This window comes from Carassius auratus, unplaced genomic scaffold, assembly GCF_003368295.1.
Source record: "Carassius auratus strain Wakin unplaced genomic scaffold, ASM336829v1 scaf_tig00214826, whole genome shotgun sequence".
NCBI lineage: Eukaryota > Metazoa > Chordata > Actinopteri > Cypriniformes > Cyprinidae > Carassius > Carassius auratus.
In genome coordinates, this window is record NW_020527818.1 from 1 (window position 1) to 25,513 (window position 25,513).

Below are 25,513 nucleotides of genomic sequence, written 5' to 3' on the forward strand. Positions count from 1 at the left end.
TGAGGAGGAAGACAGAGTGGTGAGGAATGTCTCCCAACAAGGACGCTAACCCTTTCCTCCTCTGTTACAGAGAGCAGCGTGTGACCGTCAGCCCCACTAAGGAGAGCACAGCACGGGATCCACCACTCAGGACACAGCGAGCACGAGGGACTTGAAGCGCCACAGGAGAGCACCGCCTTCACCAAGAGCACTATTCTATTTAATAAAGCCACCCTTCGGGGACTTTTTCTGTCCATCGGTTGTCGTGTAGTTCCTCACCCCGCCACACTGGTGGAGAATGCGGGCAAGAGTGTGAGCTGGACACCGACAACCGACCCCTGAGGGAGACCGTTAAAGCCACCCGTTTGTTTTGGTTTTTTTGTTTCCTTTTTCCCCCTGTCATTTGTATCTGCTCTGTTTTCACAGGCGGCCGCTCCTCCCCCGGCATGGAAGAACTGCTCAAACACCTCACCGAGGTGAGCATCCGCCAGCAACAAATAGTGGAGCACATGGCCTCACGTCAAGGAGACGCCGAACGTGAGCTCGCCGCCCTCCGCGCCGCCGCCCACCGCACGCCGCTGCCTGACCCCCGTGTCCAAGCCGTCCAGCTGATGCCACGGATGACATCGCATGACGACGTGGAGATGTATCTTCGGATGTTTGAGGCCACCGCAGTCCGGGAGGCGTGGCCAGAGGACGAGTGGGCCCACCTCCTCGCACCGCTGCTGACCGCGGGGAAGCGCAGCGGGCGTATTTCACCATGACGGCCAAGAGAAGCCGGAACTATGGAGAGGTGAAGAAGGAGATCCTGGGCCGAGTAGGCCTTTCCCCAATCTGTGCGGCGCAGCAATTCCATGACTGGGAATATCGAGCTCGACAGCCCGCTCGCGCCCAGGCGGCCGAACTATCCCGGCTGGCCCAACATTGGCTGTTGACCGGGGGTCCCTCCGCACACCAGGTAGCTGAGCGTGTGGTGATCGACCGACTCCTCCGCGCCCTTCCCCGCGCGTTGAGGCAGGCGGCTGGCATGAGGAACCCCACCGGATCTCGACGGGCTCGTGGAGGCCATTGAGCTGGCGGAGGCCGCCCAACACCGGGAGATGGGGGAGCGAGCGCCGCCTTTTCCCCGAAGGGTGGTCCAGGAGCGACGCTCGCCGGAGGGCACCCAGCGACCCGTGAGCAGGCCTGCGGTTCCCGGCCCCAAGGACGAGCCAAATGCCCACCGAGCCGCCGCGTTCCCCAGGACGGACATGGCTAGCAGGCTGTTCAGTCCACAGTCCAGCGCCGAAGGCACCACGGGCCAGGGTGCGCATCAAACGGCCGGCCGTTCTTCGCCGTCCTCGACTCGGGGCAGCGTGGTAAGCCTGATACAACCGACTGTCCTTCCACCCCGAATAGGTTCCAGGGCCCGACTGGCGATAACGTGCGTGCACGGGGGATACCAGGCATGTGCCGGCCCGGAGAGTGACCATCACCGCGACACCTGGTTCCTGGCCCGTCGAAGTGGGAATCTTAAGGAACTTACCGGTACCCGTTCTCCTCGGCCGGGATTGGCCGGGGTTCGATCAGCTCCTCACCTCCAGCACACAGCCTGCTAGCCGGCCGGGAACCGCCGACGCCGGAGTCCAGCAAGGCGCCCTCGACGAGGCCCCGCGCTGCTGACGTCAGACAGCCCTCGAGGAGGTGAGTCCCCCTCCCAAAACTCTAACCTGTTCTTCGATGTCTTCCAGCAGATAGCGGGAGGGGGGACGCTCGCCAAAGAGCAGCGTGGGGACGAGCGCCTCAAGCATTGCTGGTCTCAAGTGCGGGTGGCGGAAGGAGAGGATCTACAACCAGCTCCCCACCCCACACGCCCACTTCATCATCCAAAACGGCCTGCTCTATTATGTCGGCCAGCGGAGGGGGAGGAAAAGACGCTGTTGGTGGTACCGCGGAGCAAAGTCCCGGCGGTCTTGGAACTCGCCCACGCCCACCCGATGGCTGGCCACCTCGGCGCCCAAAACACTGTGCAACGGATCCGGGACCGCTTCCACTGGCCAGGACTGGAGGCGGATGTCAAGCGGTACTGCCAAGCGTGCCCGACGTGCCAACGGACCTCGCCACATACTCCTCCCCCTAGCCCGCTGATCCCGCTGCCGATCATTGAGGTGCCCTTCGAGCGCATCGGGATGGACCTGGTGGGGCCGCTGCCGAAGTCCGCCCGGGGGCATGAACACATCCTGGTGATCGTGGATTATGCCACCCGCTACCCAGAGGCCATTCCCCTCCGCAAGGCCACCGCCAAAAACATCGCACAGGAGCTCTTCCTACTGAGTAGTCGGGTTGGCCTGCCAGCGGAGATCCTGACCGACCAGGGCACCCCTTTCATGTCCCGGATCATGGCTGACCTCTGTAAACTCCTCAAAGTCCGACAGATCCGGACCAGCGTATACCACCCACAAACCGATGGGCTCGTGGAACGCTTTAACCAGACCCTGAAACAGATGCTGCGGCATGTCGTGGCCGAGGACCGACGCGACTGGGACCAGATGATCCCGTATGTGCTGTTCGGGATCCGGGAGGTGCCCCAGGCATCCACCGGCTTCACGCCCTTCGAGCTCCTCTTCGGCCGCCAACCCCGAGGGCTCCTAGATGTCGCCCGGGAAGCCTGGGAACAACAGCCTGCGGTATGTCGGACCACCGTTGAGCACGTCAAGGCCATGAGGGAGCGGATCGACAGGGTCATGCCATTGGTCCGGGAGCATCTGACCAAGGCCCAGCAAGACCAGCAGCGCCTCTTCAATCGGGCTGCCCAACCCCGGGAGTTCCAGCCGGGAGATCACGTCATGGTACTGGTCCCCACCTCAGCCTGTAAGTTCCTGGCCCGCTGGCAGGGCCCGTATACGGTCACCGAACGGGTGGGACCCGTCACCTACAAAGTGCGCCAACCTGGTCGTCGAAGGGAAGAGCAGCTCTATCATATAAACCTGTTGAAGCGCTGGGTGGGGACCGGGCCCCAGCTCTCGGCCCTCGCCGCCACCTCTCCCGTGGTTGTGGACATGGACCCCCACCTCTCCGCAGCCCAGAAGACGGAACTGCAGCACCTGGTCGGTCAGTTCTCGGATGTGTTCTCCCCTCTGCCAGGGCGGACGACCGTCATCCAGCACGAAATCCGAACACTACCAGGAGTCATCGTCCGGCAGCGGCCCTATCGTGTCCCGGAGGCTCGGCGACACGCAATCGAGACAGAGGTACAGGAGATGTTGAAGCTAGGGGTAATTGAGCCCTCGCGGAGTCCATGGTCCAGCCCCATCGTCATGGTCCCGAAGCCCAACGGCACCCTAAGGTTCTGTAACGACTTCCGCCGCCTAAATGAGGTCTCTGAATTCGATGGCTATCCCATGCCCCGCGTCGATGAGCTCCTGGATCGACTAGGAAGGGCCCGGTTCATATCAACTCTCGACCTCACCAAGGGGTATTGGCAAGTCCCCCTGTCTAAGGATGCCAAGCCGAAGACAGCCTTCTCGACCCCCAGTGGCCACTGGCAGTACCGGGTCCTTCCCTTCGGCCTGCACGGGGCCCCCGCCACATTCCAGAGGCTCATGGATGTCCTGCTGAGGCCCCATATGGCCTACGCCGCGGCCTACATCGACGACGTGGTCATCCATTCAGAGACCTGGGGGAACATTTAGAGCGGCTCCGGAGGGTGCTGCTGGACCTCCGCCGGGCGGGGCTCACCGCCAACCCCCGGAAATGTCACCTGGCTCTCTCCGAAGCCAAGTACCTGGGCTTCTGCGTGGGACGTGGCCTCATCCGCCCCCAGGAAAAGAAGGTGACAGCTATCCTCTCGGCACCGCGGCCCTCTACCAAGACCCAGGTACGAGCCTTTTTGGGGTTGGCAGGATACTACCGGTGTTTTATCCCTAACTTCTCCTCCTTAGCCTCTCCCCTGACAGATCTGACCAGGAAGGGGCAACCGGAGAAGATAGCCTGGAGTCTAGAAGCGGAAGAGGCGTTCCAGCAGGTGAAGTCAGCCCTCACCACGGAGCCAGTCCTGCGAGCCCCCGACTTCAACTGCCCCTTCCTGGTGCAAACCGACGCCTCGGACACCGGGTTGGGAGCCGTTCTCTCCCAGGTCCAGGACGGCGAGGAACACCCGGTGATCTTTATTAGCCGGAAGCTGACCCCGACCGAACAACGGTATGCCGCCGTGGAGAAGGAAGCGCTGGCCGTCAAGTGGGCAGTCCTGGAGCTCCGCTACTACCTCCTCGGACGCCGGTTCACCCTGCTGACAGACCATGCGCCACTGCAGTGGATGGCCCGTGCAAAGGACACCAACCCCAGGGTAACCCGCTGGTTCCTTGCGCTCCAGGACTTCCACTTCACCATACAACATCGGGCGGGGACGGCCAACGCCAACGCGGACGGTCTCTCCAGGATAGGGGCAGCTTTCGCAGGTCTGTCAGGCTCCACTCCCCACCCTCCCCATATCTCCCCATTGTACCGCAGGCGCAGGTCGACGCTTAGGGGGGGGGAGTGTGACATGCGTCCCGAGCGCTCGTCAGCGTCGCCCTGGCAACACACGAGAATCACCGGCACGAGCTCATCACGGGCTGAGTGGCCGCACCTGCAGCTCATCAAGAGGAGCCTTCTTAAGCAGAGGAGGAAGACAGAGTGGTGAGGAATGTCTCCCAACAAGGACGCTAACCCTTTCCTCCTCTGTTACAGAGAGCAGCGTGTGACCGTCAGCCCTACTAAGGAGAGCACAGCACGGGATCCACCACTCAGGACACAGCGAGCACGAGGGACTTGAAGCGCCACAGGAGAGCACCGCCTTCACCAAGAGCACTATTCTATTTAATAAAGCCACCCTTCGGGGACTTTTTCTGTCCATCGGTTGTCGTGTAGTTCCTCACCCCGCCACCATACAGTGATGCTGTGTCCTGGGACAAACCAATAAAACCCATTACATTGAGCCGATTTATGAGGGCGTGGTTGGCTTAATTTGATAAAGAATATCTCTTTGGATTTGAGACTTTAGTCTTTGCAACTTTACAGATCTTCTTCATGCACCGAGAGCTTGTAACACGCCAAAGAGAAAGGAACATTTTTTTTATTAAATTTATTCCTGTGATGCAAACTTTTGTAACATTTTAAATGTCTTAACAGTCAATTTTGATCAATTTAATGCATCCCTGCTCAGTTAAAGTTTAAGTTTCTTTAAAAAAGATGACTGAACCCAAACTTTTAAACAGTATACTGTGCTCTAGGTATTTCATCCCTGAGTATGAGATCTCTAAGCTAGTGCAAGAAGTCAACAATGTTTTATGTTTTATGCCCGTGTCGATTTTTCCATTCCCCCGCCTTCTATTCCTGAGAACAGCGAGGCGAGAGAATATGTTCTATGAGAATGTTATAAATGGTACATGGTGAACCTGTAAGGTTATCCGACTCCTACAAGGCCTCGTGTAACAGATTTAACTAAGACCGGAATAGAACTCAAGGATGTCAATTATCAAGGGAAACGGGAGAGAGAACACTAGATTTTTGCATTTACTGAATTAAATACAAGTAGTGCTTGCCCCTGCAAAACTAGCTGACACAACGCTAGGAGCTTCTGGGTGCATGCCAGGCTGTTGAATTATGGTTGCTAAGGTGTTCAGGTGGTTGCTAGGTGATTACATACTGGCCGAGGAGGTCGACAATGATATTCTGGTCAGGTCGAGCCATAAACGTAAGTCAATTTAAAGATGTTTCCAACTTATTTTTCATGTATAGCAGGTGCGGCCACTTTTTACTGAAATGTTCAAAGTTCCCGGAGTGATTTCGAGCTATTTTAGCTGTACAAAATCAGTCCTGCTTTATATTGCAAACTGGTATTTCTTATCAGATTATTTCAATTTAACATCATAATCACATTGGTTTGTAGCACAGGTACTGCATGTTGCTGTTCTTTCTAGTTATTTACCTAATTAATAGAAGTCTCACAGATGTACATAAAATAGCTTATTATTGCAGTGCAAAATACGGTGAAAATCATACAAATCTATGATAGCTTGAAATCTAAAATGAAATTACGTCTCTCCTCAAAACTTGTGTGTTTGTTTGTAAGTTTCTGAATAGGCCGGCCTACTGTGAGCCATTGGACAGATGGAAAAGCAGCACTGGAGAAACTTTAAAGAGAATTGTCCTCTCCTTGAAAACTTCAAGCGTGGCATTTTGAATGCCCTGTAGAAAAAGAAAAAGAAACACAGTAAAGAAGACAATAAGAGGATGATGAAGGGAGAATAGGACAGATGAAGGCAAATGAAAGCATTGTGGGAGGGAGGGTAGACAAATAGTTTCCATATCAAAGTAAAGCCGCCTCTTTTTCTGTTTATCTGCAATAAAATTCCCTCACAATCTTTCTTGGTAATAGAGAAAAGTGTCAACCTTATTCTATTTTTCTTGCTAAAGCATCAAAAGCTAAAGGTTGCATATATCTATCACTGTCTGAGTGGCAGGAACCTGACGAATACCCAGACTGAATGCAAGAAAATATTTGTAACTTTTAATAAAAATAATAATAAAAAACTTTTGATTTATTTAATTAGGCTAGTATTCAATGAAATAAATCAAAAGTTTTTTATTATTATTTTTATTATAAGTTACAAATATTTTCTTGCATTCAGAATTGGAAGTTAAATTCAAAACCCACCTAGCCTAAAAACTGAAAAGTATGTGACACATCTGTCTGTACTAATATAAGTTGTAGGACTTATAATAAATGTGTGCACTTGAAGCTGCTTCTGAAGCGCTGCTCCTCTGATTAACTCACACTATTAAGCCCAGAAGGTGGAAGCCACATGAATAACCATGAATACTGCACACCACAGCCAAGCTTTCCCCTTCCACTCACTCAGTCCACAAGCTCCGCCTGTGCTGCCCTGCTCGAGTGTTTGTGTGTTCAGATTGGGTACCAGCAGGCAGTACAGCCTCTCTTTTTCAGAATATCTCTTTCTTTTTCTCCCCCTCCTCCTCTTCCTCTTCCCTCGGTGATTGAGGGAGAACGTGAGTAAAGCAAAAGAAGCAGGCGTGTTTTAACAGATGGCTCTTGCCGTCCCGATTCAGCCACTTCACTGCCTCTGAAACAACTCGAAGAGAGAGAGAGAGAGAAGAGAGAGAGAGAGAGCGTGCAAGTAGTTCAGGAAATTTAAACCACTTCAGTTTGAACTTCTTTTTTTTTTTTTTACTCGTCTCCTTTAAAACTTTCCGTCCAGCCTCTCTCGCTCACACTTTTGTGTTGACAGTTACTTGAAAGTTTGTCAAACTTCGTAGCAATGTGGTGACTGCGGTGCAACAGGCTGCAGGAAGACAGATATCAGGACAGAAGAGGAAAGAGTGCACCGGGACACTGACACAAGACCGGCTCTCTGGTTTGGGGGTCTCCGCCGCAGGACAGAAGGGGACAAACTGCCACCTGCCTCCCCTGCAGCTGTGTGTGAGGTAGGCTCATGTAAAATGCCCCAACACCCCCCACCCCTCGTCTCCTTTGCTCAGCTGATGTAACCGCACACTGGGAGTTCTGAAGAACAAGCGTAGCATGCTGATTTGACATTCTGCCATTGTGAATGCATGTTCTCCCTCTCCCTCGTGGCTCCCCCTTCACTTTCTCATTCTTAAAGGAGCAGTTTGCCTGTTGCCTTGGCTTGTGTGACTCTGCACACAGTACATGTGTCATTTTTCTGTGTTTGTGAGTGTCTATGTAGGTGGATGGGTGTTGTTGTTATTGTTAGTTAGCACTGACAGACTGATTGACTGACTCCAGTGCTTCTGAAAAAAGGAGGGACAGAGTTACACCCTGTTCCCTCGAAAGACACAGTCATGTGTCAGACAGAGGAAACCTGCTCATGATAAGTTTGAGACATCCTGAGTTCTCCAAAAGCCTTGTGCTTTTAGATGATCTGTCATCAGATTGGAAAATACTCCTAACTATTTACTACATTAAGTAAAATATTTATTCAAAGATTTGGGCACAGCTATACTTATAGAATAACTATAGACATCAAAAAAGATGTAAAGACATCAAAAACTGTAAAATAACTGCAAAATGTGGTAACCAAAATCTTATGTTTGGGCGTCTTGAAAGCTGCCACCTTTGGTCTATTCTGACTTTGCACACTCTGGATGTCCTATTCAACCTCACGGGGTGCACCCTTTTTTGTTTTAAAATACATTTGAAAGTTTAAGTAAACTCATATGCATAGGGACATTTTATAGCAATCTGAAAAAGTAATCAGTATTTGAATCATTTTTTAATGATTAGATATATAAATAAAAATAAATATATAAAGTCAGCCCATTTTACAATAAATGAACATTCAAGTGGATATTTTATTATATACAGTTATATGTTGTACAGTAGTATATAATATACGTTATACACTGAATTTGACTCTTACAAGTTAATAATTAGCTTCCTACATTCCTACATTCCTAAATTGCTTTTAAATGTAGACAAAACACATAAGTTGTTTATTTCAGGTCGGACAAGTCATACGATTATTCAAATGATTCAGTGGGCAAGCGAGTCATTAGACCAGGGATTCCCAATCCTTTTTTGTACATTTAAAATAAAAATAAATATTATTTGTTTTAGTGTTTTTTTGTGTGTGTGTGTGTGTGTATTTTAAACTTTTTTTAATTATATTTATTTAAATTTTACATTCTTATAATTTAATGAATGATTGAACCCTGCATTGGATTGAATCCAAGTATAAGCTTGAGAGTGATGTGTGATATTTGACGCTTTGATTCTTTGAAAAGCACTTTCTCATGAGAATCATGTTCATGAATTGAACTATGCTCGTGTTGTACATTTGTTGTCACATGTAAACAGTAAGAACGACACAATGAAAAAATATTAAGTGCATTTATTGTCTTCATGTTATATAATTGCTCCTTGTCTCTCTCATGAAATTCAATTCAGATTGCAAACTCGCAACTCAGATAAAAATAATTTCTTTTTCATGGCACTGCAGATTCTGAATAGGAGTAGAGTATAAGCTGTATATCTTATTTTATGCTATAAAAAGACTTGCTGAGCCAACAAAACCCACTTATTCATTTCTGTATTTTTCAAAGGAAGAGGAAGTAACTGAGGAAGCAGAGCCACTGCTTAAAAAACCCATTATCTAATTTAGCTGTTGACTAATGATTTCTGATTATAATGAAGGTTCAAGCGTGTTCGTTAAAGATTAGCACTCGCTTACAAGCAATCTTTGATAAGGATGTGTATACAGGTAGCAGCAGCAGTCTGAGAGGTGGTGTCTGTGTCTTTACTTTGGTACACAGATTTTTAATGCCCATGTTGATTTTGGGACTCTGACCGTGGTTAGCCTTCCATGGCCTAGCCAGTGTTTACACTGATTGCTTACACGTGGTTAGTAAATTCCCACGATTTTGACAGGTGGCAAAGCGGGGCCGGCAGATTGGGTGCTCTTGCTTGAGTTCTCTCTCTTTTCCTTTGTCTCTCCTTCATTATCTCTCCTTTTCTGCTCTATTTCTCATCTCCTCCTGCTGTTAACCTCCGTGGAGGGATGTTCTAGGGCTGGAAGGAAGTTACTGCGCTCACTCAAGGCTAATGTTGTGGCCGACGTCAGTGGAATGGAACCGTTTCATAACTGATTGATACAGGTTTTTCCCACGTAGTTCTTGATATGAAGAGTCTGAATGAAACGTTGAAGCGAACTTAGACTGAACTACTTATAAACATTGGGGATCATTTTTATATAGAAGAAAATATACTTGCAATAAGTATAGCATCATAATTTTGCTGGTTTTAGAGTCACATACTATGAATCAAAGGTATTTTTCAGATTTTTATGGCACATCTGACTTAAATAGCTCAAGCTGTTACTATAGGGGCCTACAGTATATACATTTATCATATATAAACTACACTGCAAACAAGCAAATCAGAGAAGAGCCAGAACAAATATAACACCAAATAAACACATGATTATAATTATATATGACATAGTTCTTCATGCTGTCTCTGGTATTTTCATATGCATAAAGTGATATTTATAATGGCGATGGTTAGCATACGTATCCTTTAGCATGGCATATGATACACTTCTGCCTCATACTGTGATCAGGATTCCTATATTTGACACATTAACACTGTCTTTTTACCCATACATTTGCTCTGGTCTGGACTGAATTCCTCTGTTGCTGGAAATGGGGCACCGTGTCTAATTTCTCACGCAAACACACTTACTGCAAAAAGGCCACTGACACCATCACACACATTTTTTGAGCAACTGTGTCGCTTATAAATGTGACGTAGATGCCAGTGTGCCCCTCTAAATGCAGCATGAACAATCAATCAATCTAGCATTTTTTCCCTTTGACTTAGTCGCCTGTGTCTCTCCTGCATTGAAACCCTATGTACTGTGAGAAACATTGCACAAATAAACATGAAATATATGTTGTTTAAATGCAGAAACTAAATTGGCTTATGAGTCAATGATAGAACGCATAAGGTATACTGTCCATGTCCAGAAAGGTAAGAAAAACATCTTCAAAGTAGTCCATGTGACATCAGAGGGTCAGTTAGAATATTTTGAAGCATCGAAAATACATTTTGGTCTAAAAATAACAAAAATGATGACTTCATTCAGCATCGACCTCTTCCGGGTCTGTTTTGAGTGCGTTCATGATGCTGCTGTTGTACGAAGCTGCTGACGTGTTTTCTGGTTCGACCCAATAACAAAGAAAACACGTCAGCAGCGTCACTGCAGTGTTGTGAACACGCTCACAACAGACCCAGAAGAGAAGATAATGCTGAATAAAGTCATCATTTTTGTTATTTTTGGACCAAAATGCGTCAAAATATTCTAACGGACCCTCTGATGTCACATGGACTACTTTGATGATGTTTTTCTCATCTTTCTGGACATGGACAGTAGACCGTACACACAGCTTCAATGGAGGGGCTGAGAGCTCTCGGACTAAATCTAAAATATCTTAAACTGTGTCCTGAAGATGAACTGAGATCTCACGGGTTTGAAACAACATGAGGGTGAGTTATTAATGACATAATTTTCATTTTTGGATGAATTAACCCTTTAATGGTTAAAGTGTCAAGTGGTGCAACCATGAAGTAAAAAATAAAAAAAAGTAGTCAGATTTTCATTGTATACACAAAATCAATCAATTAGGTAAACCGTTTTCATAATTTTTGGATAACATTTTAATTTTTTTTTTTTTTATTAAATTTAATATTGTTTCTTTTTTTTCTTTTTTTGCCATTTACAAGTTTTTCTTGTGAAATTGTCTCTGACGTTTAAAATAATCCTCTTTTTGATGTAATTTCCTATTTTGTGTAATATTTTGTAGCTACATACAGTATGATTTATACTTTCATTAAAACTAAAATCATGTTTTGCACGATGGTTACACCACACTGACTCTGAACAGGGAAACGTTTTTCTATTCTTATGAATATTTTGAAACAAACATTTATACATCTTCCCAATTTTTTTCTCAAGAATTCCAACCTTTCAAAAACACATTTTCTTCCTTGGGCTCTCATGACGGTTATACCGCTTTGGCATTTTGACAGTATGCCTCAGAGAAAATGTAATTTTACTACTTGCATTTAATATGTGATACACCAGTGTCAGCAGTCCAACATCTGCAACAGTTAGTCATTAGCAACATGTTTATACAGTATATATTTACATGTGCAGACCTGCTGAGAAAGATTTCAGGAGATTTCTGCAAAGATTCATGCATAATGCAGCACATAATAAAATGTAATTTCCTAAGTGTTTCATTGCTAAAAGTGAGCAAAGTATAGCTGTGTACTAACACACTCATGCAATCGGAAGACACTTCAGCAGCAAACACTAACACCAAAAACATCTTAAATATTTTAAAAGAGAAGACACATAATCACACTGATGCAAATGGACTTAAATAGGACTTGGAGGTCATCTGAGGGGAAGAATGATGGTGTGAGTCTCAGAAAACATGGAGAGCTCCACCAAAAATGCTACGATAGGTCACTACAGATAGAAAGATGAAGAGAATTCAAACCATAGACACATTGGAAGGTATAAGTTCAGTCTTTGAGTTTTTAAATACCTGGATAAGGCTATCTGTTGGTGCTCTCATCAAAATCAATTAACCGTTGATTGTCTGGCTCAGGACCAACCACAAGTGCACAGTCTGAAATTTGCCATTCATGGATGGTTATTTCCAGGAACATTTTTTGAGCAAGTCACCTGAGCGATCATTGTGCAAACAAGTTTCTCAGTTTCTTAAGTAGAGTGTTGTTCACCTAGGCCTGATCAGGATAATTAAAGGAATAGTTCACCCAAAAATTTACATTTGCAGGAAATTTACTCACTGGTGGCATCAGAACAGATTTGGAGAAATCACTTTCTCACCAGTGGATCCTTAAAACTTTTAAAACTTAAAAAATAAAAATAAATAATAATAATAATAATTTTATAGATATATAAGAAAAAAATGAATACAAATGACAAAAAAACACTTAAATTTAAATAAAATGTAAAATATAAAAAATAAAACAGATTTAAAATGTGAATACCTATAATAGAATCTCAGTGGCACTAAAATACCACTAGGCCTCTGACATATTTATCAAAGGTAACCGCAGCAGGTTGTAAATGCGTAAAATTGCAGACTTTGCAGTAAAATGTAGGTTTTATCATTCAAGACAGTATGGACTTACATACTCTAATAGTATCACAAAGATCTAATCATCTCTGCTGGCAAGTGACGTGCCAAATCAATAAACACTCGCCATTAATAATAATACTTAATAATACTTAATAATAGTCCCTTCACACTTCATCCGATGCAGTTTGGCTTCCGGGCCCATCATTCCGCAGAAACGGCTAACTGTTACTTTTTAGAGACTGTTAGAGCAATGGTGGACAAGGGAGGTGTTGTTGGCGCTGTGTTTTTAGACCTCCGTAAAGCATTTGACACAGTCAACCATCAGGTCCTTATTGCCAAACTCTCTACTTTTAATTTTTCCCCCTCTTCAATTAAATGGTTTGAGTCATATTTAACTGGTAGAACTCAATTTGTTTCTGTGAACACCCATCGTTCACTAGCTCTTAATTTATCAATACTTGGCCCGCTTTTGTTTAGTCTATATATTAATGATTTGCCATCAGTTTGCCCTGACATCAATACAATAATGTATGCGGACGATACTGTAATTTATGTGCATGCCAAGACAAAAAATCTGGCTGCCACAAAATTGACCAAAGCCATGGACCAGATCACCAATTGGCGAAATCGCTCATGTCTTCAATTAAATGTAGATAAAACTGTGGGAATGTTTTTTACAAAAAGACAATGTAATAGTGTGCCAAACATATCAATTTTGGGTCAAAACATTACTATTGTGCCACAATTTAAATATCTGGGCGTTATTATTGATTCTAATCTCTCTTTTAAAACACATATTAAGAAAGTCTGCAATAGGGTCAAGTTTAGTTTAGCTAATTTTAGATATATTAGAAATGCCCTTACTTTTAATGCTGCTAAATTATTTATGGATGCAATGATTATGTCACATCTAACATATTGTCTGAAAAGCTGGGGACAAACTAACAGCTCATCACTTAAGCCACTAGCAACTATTTATAAAAAAACTCTTAAAATTTTGGACCAGAAGCCTAACAGTTTACACCATTGTATAATCCTTAAAAACTATAAACTGCTGAGCTGGGAAAATGTAATCAAATACTAAAATATTTGTCTGGTTTACAAAATTTTACATAATACCGCTCCGCCTCCTTTCAATTCATTCATAATACAACGTAATAACAGCAGTCATAATACCAGAAGCACCACACGTGGCGACCTAGTAATCCCACTCAGAAAAAGTACATTTGGTCAATTATCATTTTCTTTTACTGCAATACATAACTGGAACTCATTGCCCATTACATTTAAAAACATACATATGTATTCGACTTTTACTGCACACCTTAAAAATTGGCTAATTGACAATTACACCTGCACACATTAATATGCTAGATGTGATGTGCACACTAGATGTGACATGATCATGCTCCTGCCACTTGATCTCTGCTGACTGTCTCAATGCTATGTCTTATATGTGCTTCAATGTGGCCTTTGCATGATTATCTTTGGTGTCAATTTTCTCTAGTTTATTGCTTGACCTGCTTTTATGTCTTTGTAATTTGTGCCTGCTTGTCTGTTTCAATTTTGTACCACCTTGTTTGTTTGTCTAAGCTCTTGCTTGAGCCTTGTTTTAATTGTAATGTATTTATTGATGTATGCCAATTAACAACTGGCTGGGGACTACAGCTGGAAATTAGCCGTAGAGGCTAAAGCTGCTCTTTTCATTAAAAGAGGTTGTCCACATTACTATAAACCAATAAAGTAAAGTAAAGTAAAGCATTACCCTCTTTATACACGGGCCGGCCCAGCTTGCTGCCAGCTCTTGGGTTCGTCCAGGCAGAACAGATCAGGCTTGATCCAGGACTTCAACTTCCAAAAACTGATGATTTCCTGAGTTTTAGGTACTAGTAGTTGAATTGTTAGGTATACACAAAGTGCAGAGGTGAGAGAAGATGCCCTCTGTTTTCTTTCCTCCTCAAGTCTTGTTCTGGAATTGAAGTGCGCAGCAGGAAGCTGGAACTCTGTATTCAAGAGCTCTTCACCCCTGTTAGACTCTGTTTTCTAACAGCAGGAGCATGTGGGTGTTTGTGTGTCCAAGTTTGCGTGTTTTAAGTTTAAAGTGGTTATATGTATTTATGTATCACACACCAAAACACTTTTGCTGCTTTAAAAATGATTGCAAATTATTTAAAAACTATCTTAACTGGATACCACAGAACAATTCAAATTGAAAAAAATAAATAAATAAATATATATATATTTATTTTATCTACCGATTTTTATATTAAAAAAAGTTGTATATACTAGTCTAGCCTGTTAATATTAGATGTTTATATGCACTAATTTGAATGAGTCCAATAAGATTTTTTCGATTTTGAAAGTTCTCTTTACATGAACCCGACATATCTTTTTTTGCAGAATCTGCTATTTTGTCCGACAAACAAACCAGACAGGAGAGTAGATCAACATTGGTGGACTTGAACTTAAAAAATGGTGTATATTAACGTCTTTCTGTTGTTGAAACAAGATATCTTCTGATGTTCGTTCATGTTTATTTTGCGCCATAACTAGTAAAGAGGAAGAGATGGACAGATGTTATGCTGCTTGAACTGAGGCGCAACAGTGATCTGTCACAACACATTAAAGAGCCACAGAATGATATTTATTGTTAAATTTATTAAAAAGTGCAACATTTGAATGCCGAGACTTTGTTTCAGAAGTAACCTGCTTTGTCTTGTCTGTCGGCATGCTGTCATACTTCGCTCCACGATGTTTTTTTCAATGCGTGAGAACATAATGTGTGATGTCATAGTGTCATGGCTTGTTGGACGTAGCAACAGTAACAAAGGGGGGCGGGTCAGTTGTGTTGCTAAATGCATGTTACACTGTAAGCTCTTCAGATCAGTCTAATTGTTTCTAAGTTCTTTAAAACAGCTGAACATTCATAGACAGTGTTTTTTTTAAGAACTGGAGAATAACACGTTCTTTGTTAAAACTAAAAGAGTTCTCCAATGACATCAGACTGGTAAAGCCTTTTGGTCCTAATTGGAAGCTTTATTTGTAAGACTGTCTTTGAATTCTGTGTCTTCCTCTGTTTCTTTAGCGCTCTCATTGAACGACAGCCTAGTTGCCATTAGCAGGTCAACATAAATGTTTTCAGAATGGAACATCAGACAGGGATTTGCTTTATGCCATCACACACACACACACACGCACACACACACACACACACACACACACACACACACATGAGCTCATACAGAAGGTCTGTTCCTTGTTTGTTGTAATATTCTTGCCACAGGTATGCAAAAGTTATCCAGTACTTCACTGATTCTCACCTCCTTATAAACACACACACACACACACACACACACACACATAAACACACTCTGTATTATTTGGTGCTTACTCTTGATTTGCCTCTCATATGTTTCCACTGTATTTTTCTCTGTTGAGTCTAGTAGCTTTGTCAGTGTGCATGCATACTTGTAAATAGTAAGTTCTTGTCCTTGCATGTGTATTTCAGTGCAGATGTGGCCTTGTCTTAAGCAAAGAAAGGGAGACACACATCAGGTGCCTGCATTTGACCATTTAGTCCCGGGTTACTTTTTTGCACACAAAATTTGTATTGTGCAAAATAAAGACAAAAGTCCAGATGGATCAAATAATAACATTTAATTTATTTTTTTTTATATTTATTATTATTACAAAAAATGTGTTCTTAACGTCATATTTGAGGGAAGTAACTACTAATCCCATGAAGTAAGTGCAGACACATGTACCATTCTTCCATTAAATTTTTCAAAAATGTATTAATTTCATTCATCAATTAATTCAATTTTTATAGGAATAAAATTTTCCCCACACGAATTTCGCAGCCAGTTTTGCTAAATTCACTATGTTGACCACAAATGTGACTACAATTTAATTAAATTAAAAAAGATATAAAGTATAAAGAGTATAAAGTATAGCGAAGTATATCATATAATATATTTGAAGTTTATAACTAAATATTGGTTGGTTATGTGAATTCGCCATGTTGACCACAAATGTGACCACAATTTAATTACTTGAAAACGTGATATTATAAAGTATAACGGAGTATAACATACAATATATTTGAAGTTTCCTACAACATATGCATATATATGCAAATATATCTGTAATGTTTCATGGGAGGTTGCTGCTGAGCTCAGCTTTGGCAGAGTTTTTGTTTCCATAGTAAACGTGACTTCTGATTGGCCAATCTCTCTTCACGATTATGGGTAATGTAGTATTTATAAAAAAAAAAATTATAAGTAAATTTAAAATTGTGAAAGTTAAACAGTTTCATCAATTATTCAGTGTCATTAGACATAAAAAATATAAAATTTAAAAAAACCATAGGTCACAATTGTCCAGTCACAATAAAGTATTCTGGAAATGTAAAAAATAGTCAAAGCATCTTAACACTGAAACACTTATTGTGATCTGTACTAATGCTTTGACGAAAGCCCTTCTTTATCATGCCAAAACATCCAAGGTATTTCATCTTGAGAGATTCAAACTCTCTCACTTTCTCTTTTTCTTTCCTCTCTCTTTCATCCCATCATGGCTTTAAGCCACCTTGTCAAGTCAGTCTGCACTTTCTCTCTCTTCCATTTCACACATCACTGCGTTCACTCATCTCCCCACTTATCTGCCCTCCTCTTTATTGGCCCTCTATCCCGGCCTTTTCTCTTAACATGCCTACAATTTAGCTCTACCAATAAAACTATCTCACAAGTAGATAAGCCTGACCTAATACAGCTTTATGAAGAGCTGAGGTAATTTAAGTCATTTTGTTTAATTCTCTTTGGTCACTTAAGGCTCCACTTCATTTACTTTCTCCAATTTTCTTCAGATTTGTATGAAAGGCTAATTGTGTTGGTCATGAGGTCTGTGTGTGAATGAGGGAAAGTTAAATTTAACAACGAGAGAGCGCAACAAAATCGAGCCAGAAAATATGCCTCATGTTCGTTTGAGTGTGGGCTTACTTATGTTTTAAATCTATTTTTACTGTTTAATTGACACTGATTAATGTGCCAAAAAGACAAGCGGTTCAAACATCAAACTGCAAATGGCTGCACGGTCATATCTCCCTTTTTCTCTCTCGAAATTTCTGCCACCAAAATCAAACCATCACTAAAACCTTTCTGCATTTTTAGAATATAGACTTCATAGTGTTTATTAAGATCACATCTGATGCATCGCTTATAAGAGAAAGGCACTGATGTCAAATGTTATTTTGGAGTTACATAAATTCAGAAATGTTATAAAATAATTTTACACTGAAAACAGGCAAAATCATTACATTAATGCACTTACAATGGAAGTCTATTGGGCAGTAGTCTCATCTCAGATAGGATGAAAGCTTTACAACTCAACATTCATTTTTATACAGAATAAATGGTGTTTAAAAAGTTCCCTTTTAAAGCCTCCAGAATGTTTTGCCTCATGGATGTCCATTACTGTAAACACTAGTTGTACATATTTTTATGAACTGATGGACAAGTTTACCAATTGGCATTCTAAGGCGATAGCTGATCAAGCTTAACTGGTATTGAGCCCAGAACATGCTTTTGTGAAGTGAAGTGAAGTGAAGTTGTGAGAATAGGTTGTGATAAAATGACAATTAACAAGATTTAATTAGACTAACATTGATTGGGCAGCATGAACCAATACATCACTGCAAAGCGGCATTGAAAGGCCAATTAGAGTGGGAGTTTGAGGGAAGACTGGAGACACAAGGTGGGTTTTAATGTGTTGTTGACTGACTGTGGAGGCTGAAAAGTGACGTACTAAATCTGAAATGATGCTTCCAGAGAAGAACAATGCATTCTGCATGGTTTTATGAGAAATGTTTGTGTTCATGCTGGAATCCATCACATTTTCAAGATGTTTTGTACACTCGCATTCCAAAAGTTTTGGATCAACTAAGATTATTTTTAAGACATTGATACTTTTATTCAGCGGGAATGCATTAAATTGACAGTAAAAACATTAATAATATTACAAAAGATTTCAGTTTCAAACTATTTTTTAATCATCAAAGTATCCTAAAAAATGTATCACTGTTTCACAAAACAGTATAAGCAACACAACAGTTTTCAACATGATAATAATGACAATAAAAGGAAGTTTCTTATGCAGAAAATCAGTATGTTAGAATGATTTCTAAAGGATCACATGACACTGAAGACTGGAGTAATGATGCTGGAAATCCAGCTTCATATCACAGGAATGAAGGACTTTTAAAGTTTATTAAAATAGAAAACAGTTATTTTACATTTTAGTAACATTTCACAATCATGATGAAGTTTTGCCTTCAAATCATACATTTTATGTTGTGGCACTAATTAAGTCAATACATTTCATACATTTTATGAATTCATACAAAATCACAAGTTCATACTATTTTTATGGATTCTCAGTTGCTTGTTCTCTGATTTTGATTGCAGACTTTTAATTGCAAATTTCTTAAGCTTCTTGAGATTTACTGTGAAACTCCAGATTAGAACAGTATAATGAATCCACTGAGGCAAGTTGAAGTAGAACACGTGCAGTTTTAATGAAGTCGGGGGGGGGAAGACTAGACTTGGCATGAACAAACACACCTAACAGTGGCAAAATGAACAAAGCTAGACAAATGGACAATAAAACATGAGGGCTTTACTTTTTTCTTTTCTTTTCTCTTTTTTTTCCTTAATAATCAGGAGAAAAATCTGTTTTCAAATTCGAATTTAAATCAAATGTATTATCATTGCTAAAACTACATGTCAAATCTGATTTGTGATCGTTCTTTTACAAGGGGCAGTTCTCCCTTATTTGTCTCTGTTAACATTGCACTGCATGAACCATTTCATAGAAGGACCATTATTTCAAGATTATGCAACTGGACTTAAGCACCATTAATCATTGATTCCCACACGGGCACACACACACACACACACACACACACACACACACACACAAAAACTTAATTAGTGCCACAGTAGACTTTCATTCAACAGACCTAAATATTTAACTGAACGGTACGTTTGACTCATAGACTGCAAAATTAAATAAGAAGTGAGAAGTTTGTTATATAATTCCCAGTGAAGGCCGTATTTGACAGTATCTATGCCTGAGACTTGTGCTTTCTTACCAAATCCAGGTGAACCAAAGGACATACTGAATGTTTAAAGGCAGAACTTCGCAATAAATGCACTCCCTGTTACTCTGGAAACTGAAGTGGCCTTTATAAGAAAAAAGGGGAATTGAAAATTAATGTGAAGCAGAAAGAGCGAGCGATTGAGACATTTTCTCCACTGCAGGGACTTGTAAATATAAACTGATGCAGCTGTCAAATATTAGCGATATCTGATATGCCGAAGCTGTAAGTGACTGCTGTAATCGCGTTTAAAAGAACGCCTCACGCAGAGGCTTGTGTGTACACGTGTTTAGCGGCGCGTGCTTGTTTACGTGTGACAACGACAGGAAAAGCAGAGCCTGGGGACAAATCTAAATCGAGTGATGGTGTGTCTGTCAAGTTTATAGTCTGCTTGTTAATGATTGTCGTCGGAATGTGAGTCTTCCCGAGAGATGCTATCGCACACGCGAACCAATTCTCCAAACCATTCTCCACAGCCAAATCAATTTCAAGCATTTTCTGTAAAGCGTTTAGCAGGTATATTAGTGCTCTTGTTTTGTTTATTACTCGGTGTACAATGAAAAGGCAGCGGGTTTAATTCTTGCCCGCTAAAGACTGTGGAAAACAGATAAAACGCAAGGGCGGGAGATGAAAGTGAGCTCGTAATAAAAGAAACAAAATGAACGCTCAGGGGTAAAATAGGAAGCTTAATGACTGTGTTTGACTGACAGGGATTGGCGCTGGAAGCTCACGCGGTGTGATTTGGGTAATTACAGCAGTGCTTCCCTGCTAACAAGACTAACCGTTACCTTGACTTCACTGCAGCGCTCTAAAGGAGTCATTGAGGAGCTGCGTGGGTGACTTGACACTCCAATAAAATGGCTTGGAGGAAAACAGATCCCGTATCACCTCTCGCCTTGTTAACATCATCAAATAAAACAAGTGCTTGAGGAAAAACGTACAAAAAGTGCAGTGATTTTTCTCTCCCCGCACAGACGTCACTCAAAACTACCGCCGCGGGGCGCATCACCAATGCTCCTGTGAACGAGAACTGAGTGCTTGAAATGAAAACGGCTAAATTGACTAGATTTTCACATTTTCTGAGGAGCTCGTCCATAAAACGTGCTTTCACGATGGCTGGGTGTTGTAGAGGCCTGCCGTGCCATTACTATGCAGATGCTAAGATGTGGCATGTTTGGATGCATTCACAAAGGAGTTCTGGGTGTTTGAAGGGAATTGATTGATGCTATCAAAGCACATAGAGCTCATCAAATATGGTAAACAGAAGATCCATACTTACTTGACACATGAGAGCAAACCTCATTGGATGAAGCGTCAAGGTTTTGCTGGAACTGACTTTCAAAATATCATCTTTTGTGTTTTGAAGATGAACAAATGTCTATGGAAAGACATGAGGGTGAGAACTATCCCTTTTAATGTGTATTTCATATCTGGATAGTTATTTTACTCTCATTGATCTTGTTGTTATTAATATTTAGGTAACACTTCAGTATAGGGATGACAACTCACTATTAACTAGTTTTTATTTTTAGCTAGTGTGTTATTAACATCTTGGCTGTTTATTAGTATTTATAAAGCACTGATTCTACATGCCCAATCCGACCCAATACCTTTAACAATTTAACAATAACTTAACTAATTATTAATAAGCAGCAAATTAAGAGTTTACTGAGGCAAAAGTCATAGTAAAAAGGAGAATTGGACCTTAAAATAAATTGGGACACATATTTCATATTAGTTTTTAAAAATATATTAAATATATTTTAAAGTTTTAGAATTTTTTTAGTTTTTTTAGATTACATTTTCTTAAGATATAACGTATGTGTAGTTTTAATTAATTTTCTTTTTTTTTGTTTGTTAGTCTCTAACACTAATTATGAGCGATAATAATTGTGATGGTACCCTAACACTGCTAATTGCCAGTTTGTTGGTCTTTAGGCTCTGAGAATAGGAACATTCTGACCAATGTTTGCTAAGTTTTTCCATAAATGTCAAAAACTGCCTCAGTTTGTTAAAAGAAATCTGCAGCCTAGCAGTCAGTGTCTATGTGTGTGTGGATTTTTGAATATGTGAAGCCTCTGATAAGGTCTAATAGGACCTTTACTGTCCTTGTGCTTGTTTGTCTGAAGATCAGCCTTATAGATTCAGGAGAAAATTGTACAAGCCTCTATATTGTGTTTGCATTGAACGGCTTCCCTACACCCAGACTCTGTTGTAGCTTTTCTATAGCTTTATGCTAATCGGTCAGCCATCATTTTGTTTCCCCCTTTACATGTGATTGATTGCCTGGCTCGTGTGTGTGTGTGTGTGTGTGTGTGTGTGTGTGTGTGTGTGTGTTTTGTCGGGCACTTGAAGGTCAGTAAGAAGATGATTGCTCTTGTGGGATTTCTCTGCTATTTATCCCCTCTTTCCTCTTCTGTTTTCAGAGTAAAAGTGTTGATACAAGTGTTTCTGCTTTTTAAATAAGATCTGGCAGTTGTGTTTACATGTCCCCGAGATTAGATTTAGCCAAACTAATTTCCAATCTCTCTCTCTCCCTCACATACTCTATCTTTCACTCACTTACTCTTTCTGTTTTCTGCTTTAATGTTGGTTCACAGCTTTCAGATGGACTGTTCAAGGAATTTCAATTTGGGCTCAAGCATGATTCGTTAAAGTTCACACAGGATGGAAAGGAGAAACAGAGATGGGAGAGGAAAGGAGAGATAATTATAGTGTGGCCAATGCTGGAATTCATTAAACCAGCTCTACTGGACTAGTCTAGTGGGGTTTAATTGGGTGCTTGAAAGGCCTCTGGAATCAATTGACTCGGAGAAAGGGATGAAGAGAAACAGAAACAGCGAAGGGATAACAGATGGAATTAAAACTAGGCTGCCTGAAGGTTGCAACTCTCCTTGAATTGATTTCAGGACTTACGGGGTAAGGGCGGCAAAGTGTTTGTTAAAACCAAGACGTACTAAACCTATATCATGTCAACTTCTGTTCTTAGAAAGAGCATCATTTCCTGAAGTACTGTGATGCTAAAAACACTTGAATGTCATTTCATTACAAAATATTAAACCAGTTGGAATTCAAATTTTCAAAAATGAGAATTAAAAAATAAATAAATACATAAATAGGTCTGTTTCAAATGAAGTTATAAAGTATTATGAAACCTAATGGTTGTCAGATGTTAGTGGATTATGCACATGGTTAAAGGAATGAATTACATCTGTGGTTACTTTAGCAGTGCATTGTCATATGACCATTCCTGAATATGATGACTTTACTCCTGTGGCCTCATGGGATGGTGAAGTGTCCATCAGATCCACCTTTTAAAATTTCTCTGGAAAGTAAACAATTTGGACATTGCTGACAGGCTGCTTTTTTGGATATTATGTAGAAGGGAAGTATAGCCATTTTCAGGCACAGAAATATATATATAAAATGATTCGGAAAAGGGAAGTTACTAGGGATGCACGATAATATCGGCACAATATCGGTATCGGCCGATAAAAGCTTAAAATGACCATTATCGGTATCGGCCGATATGAATATTTCTGCCGATGAGCCAAACCGATATTCTCCAAGTGAAATAATTGACCTGTTTTTCAGATGTGAATGTCTGTCTACATTTGTAAAATAATAAATTTATGGTAGAATCAGTACAGAAGAGATACATGGATTTCTCTTCAGTAAAATGAAAGTTTAAATATATCAGTATATATTTGTATATATATCGATATCGGTATCGGCATCGGCCAAAATTATTTTGAAAATATCGGCATATCGAATATCGGCCAAAATCCAATATCGTGCATCCCTAGAAGTTACAGTAGTTGGTCAATATTTTGTCTGAAGTGTTTTATTTAAGTAACTATTTACATACACTGCCACTTAAAACTCTGGGATCATTAAGATTTTTTATGTTTTTTTTTAAAGAAGTCTCTTATGCTCATCAAAGCTTTTTACATATATATATATATATATATATATATATATATATATATATATATATATATATATATATATATATATATATATATATATACATATATACATATATATATATAGTGCTTCAAATTGTGTTATGTTGCTGCCTTATGTTTAACTGCTTTAAATAAAAAAAATTCACATCAGTCTACACTCCATACACCATAATGACAAAGCAGTTTTGCAACAACTTTGCAAATTTATTAAAAATAAAAAAGAGAGGCACACACCGCTCAATAAAAGGTCTAACAGCTGAAAATGCATATCAAAGCAAGCCCCAAGGTCAAAATAACTGCCTGTAGAGTTCAGAGACAGGATTGTGAAAGACAAAAAAATGTCTTGGGGAAGTGGTGGCCTCACGGTTAGCGACTCGGACTCGCAATCGAAAGGTTGTGAGTTTGAGTCTCGGGCCGGCAGGAATTGTGAGTGGGGGGAGTGCACGTACAGTGCTCTCTCCGCCCTCAATACCACGACTTAGGTGTCCTTGAGCAAGGCACTGAACCCCCAACTGCTCCCCGGGCGCCGCAGCATAAATGGCTGCCCACTGCTCCGGGTGTGTGTTCAGTGTGTGTGTTCAGTGTGTGTGTTCACTGCTCTGTGTGTGTGCACTTTGGATGGGTTAAATCACAGAGCACGAATTCTGAGTATGGGTCACCATACTTGGCTGTATGTCCCGTCACTTTCACTTTCAAAATGCTGCTATGACTATGAAGGTTCACAGAAATATGTAGCCTCTAATATCCTTAATGCAAGAAATTTAAAATAACCAGAACCAGGTTCCTGAGCAATCCATGGAGAAGAGTCTTGGTTAGAGTTAGGGGTGTAACGGTACACATATTTGTACCGTACATTTTCGGCACGGGTCTTTTGGTTTGGTACGCATTTGTACCGAACAAATATAGCATTGTTTAACCACTGCATAAGCGGACTTCACTGGAAACTTCCAGTTTTATATATTTAATGCAAAATAAACACAAATGAACATATCGTGCTTCATGTAATTGCTCAATAAGTTTCAACCGCGGGAAATCACCAATAAAACGGCTTGTAAACAAAATGTCACATAGTATTTCATTGACCTCAGCCAGTCATCAGTGTCCACAGCTTGTTAGTTAACTATAAATAAAGTCTAGAGAAAAGCATTTCAAGAAATATTAGTCTATATACTCATTATATTGTACTGTACTGTTAGTGATGTCTCAATTATTTAATGTTTTAATAAATCTGTTATGAAACGAGTTATGAGAGGCACTGTGTAAATGTATATATTTCAACAACAAACTGAATTTTTATAATTAAGAAGTTAATTTAACTGCATTACGTGCAGTTAACATGTTTGCATATAGGTTGAGTGTTGCTTGTTATATATAAAAGTAAATAGTAATTATTGGGCTCTGCTATTATCTGTAACCAAGCTAAGGTAGATTTTTATCCCTAAGAAAATTTTAATTGTAGCTGAGTTTATTTAAAGAAAGATCTATTGTTCATTAAACCACCTTTTAATTAAAAAACAATTGTTTAGTTTTTCCCCCCTGCTCCTGCTGTACCGAAACTGTGCCGAACCATGAGATAAAAACCGAGGTGCGTACCGAACCGTCATGTTTGTGGACCGTTGCAAACTCAGAGTGTTGTCCAAGAAGCTGATGGTCACTCTTGAGCTTCATGATCATATATGGAGATCTGAACTCCAAACTCAATCCTCTTCTCAGTGAAGACATGAAAGCCCACCTGGAATTT

The 25,513-nt window shown here is 41.3% G+C and overlaps 1 protein-coding gene across 3 annotated transcripts in view; it reads left to right on the plus strand.

Moving 5' to 3' along the window:
• The first annotated feature begins 6,958 nt into the window (after positions 1–6,958).
• Positions 6,959–25,513, plus strand: part of LOC113093007 (extracellular sulfatase Sulf-2-like) — a 134,051-nt gene continuing 115,496 nt past the window's right edge. For 2 of the 3 annotated variants that reach the window (XM_026258837.1, XM_026258838.1), the window contains exon 1: positions 6,960–7,443. The gene's annotated coding sequence lies outside the window, so the exon portion shown is untranslated. Of the gene's footprint in view, positions 7,444–25,513 lie in introns of all 3 variants that reach the window. The other variant, XM_026258834.1, reaches the window with a different exon arrangement.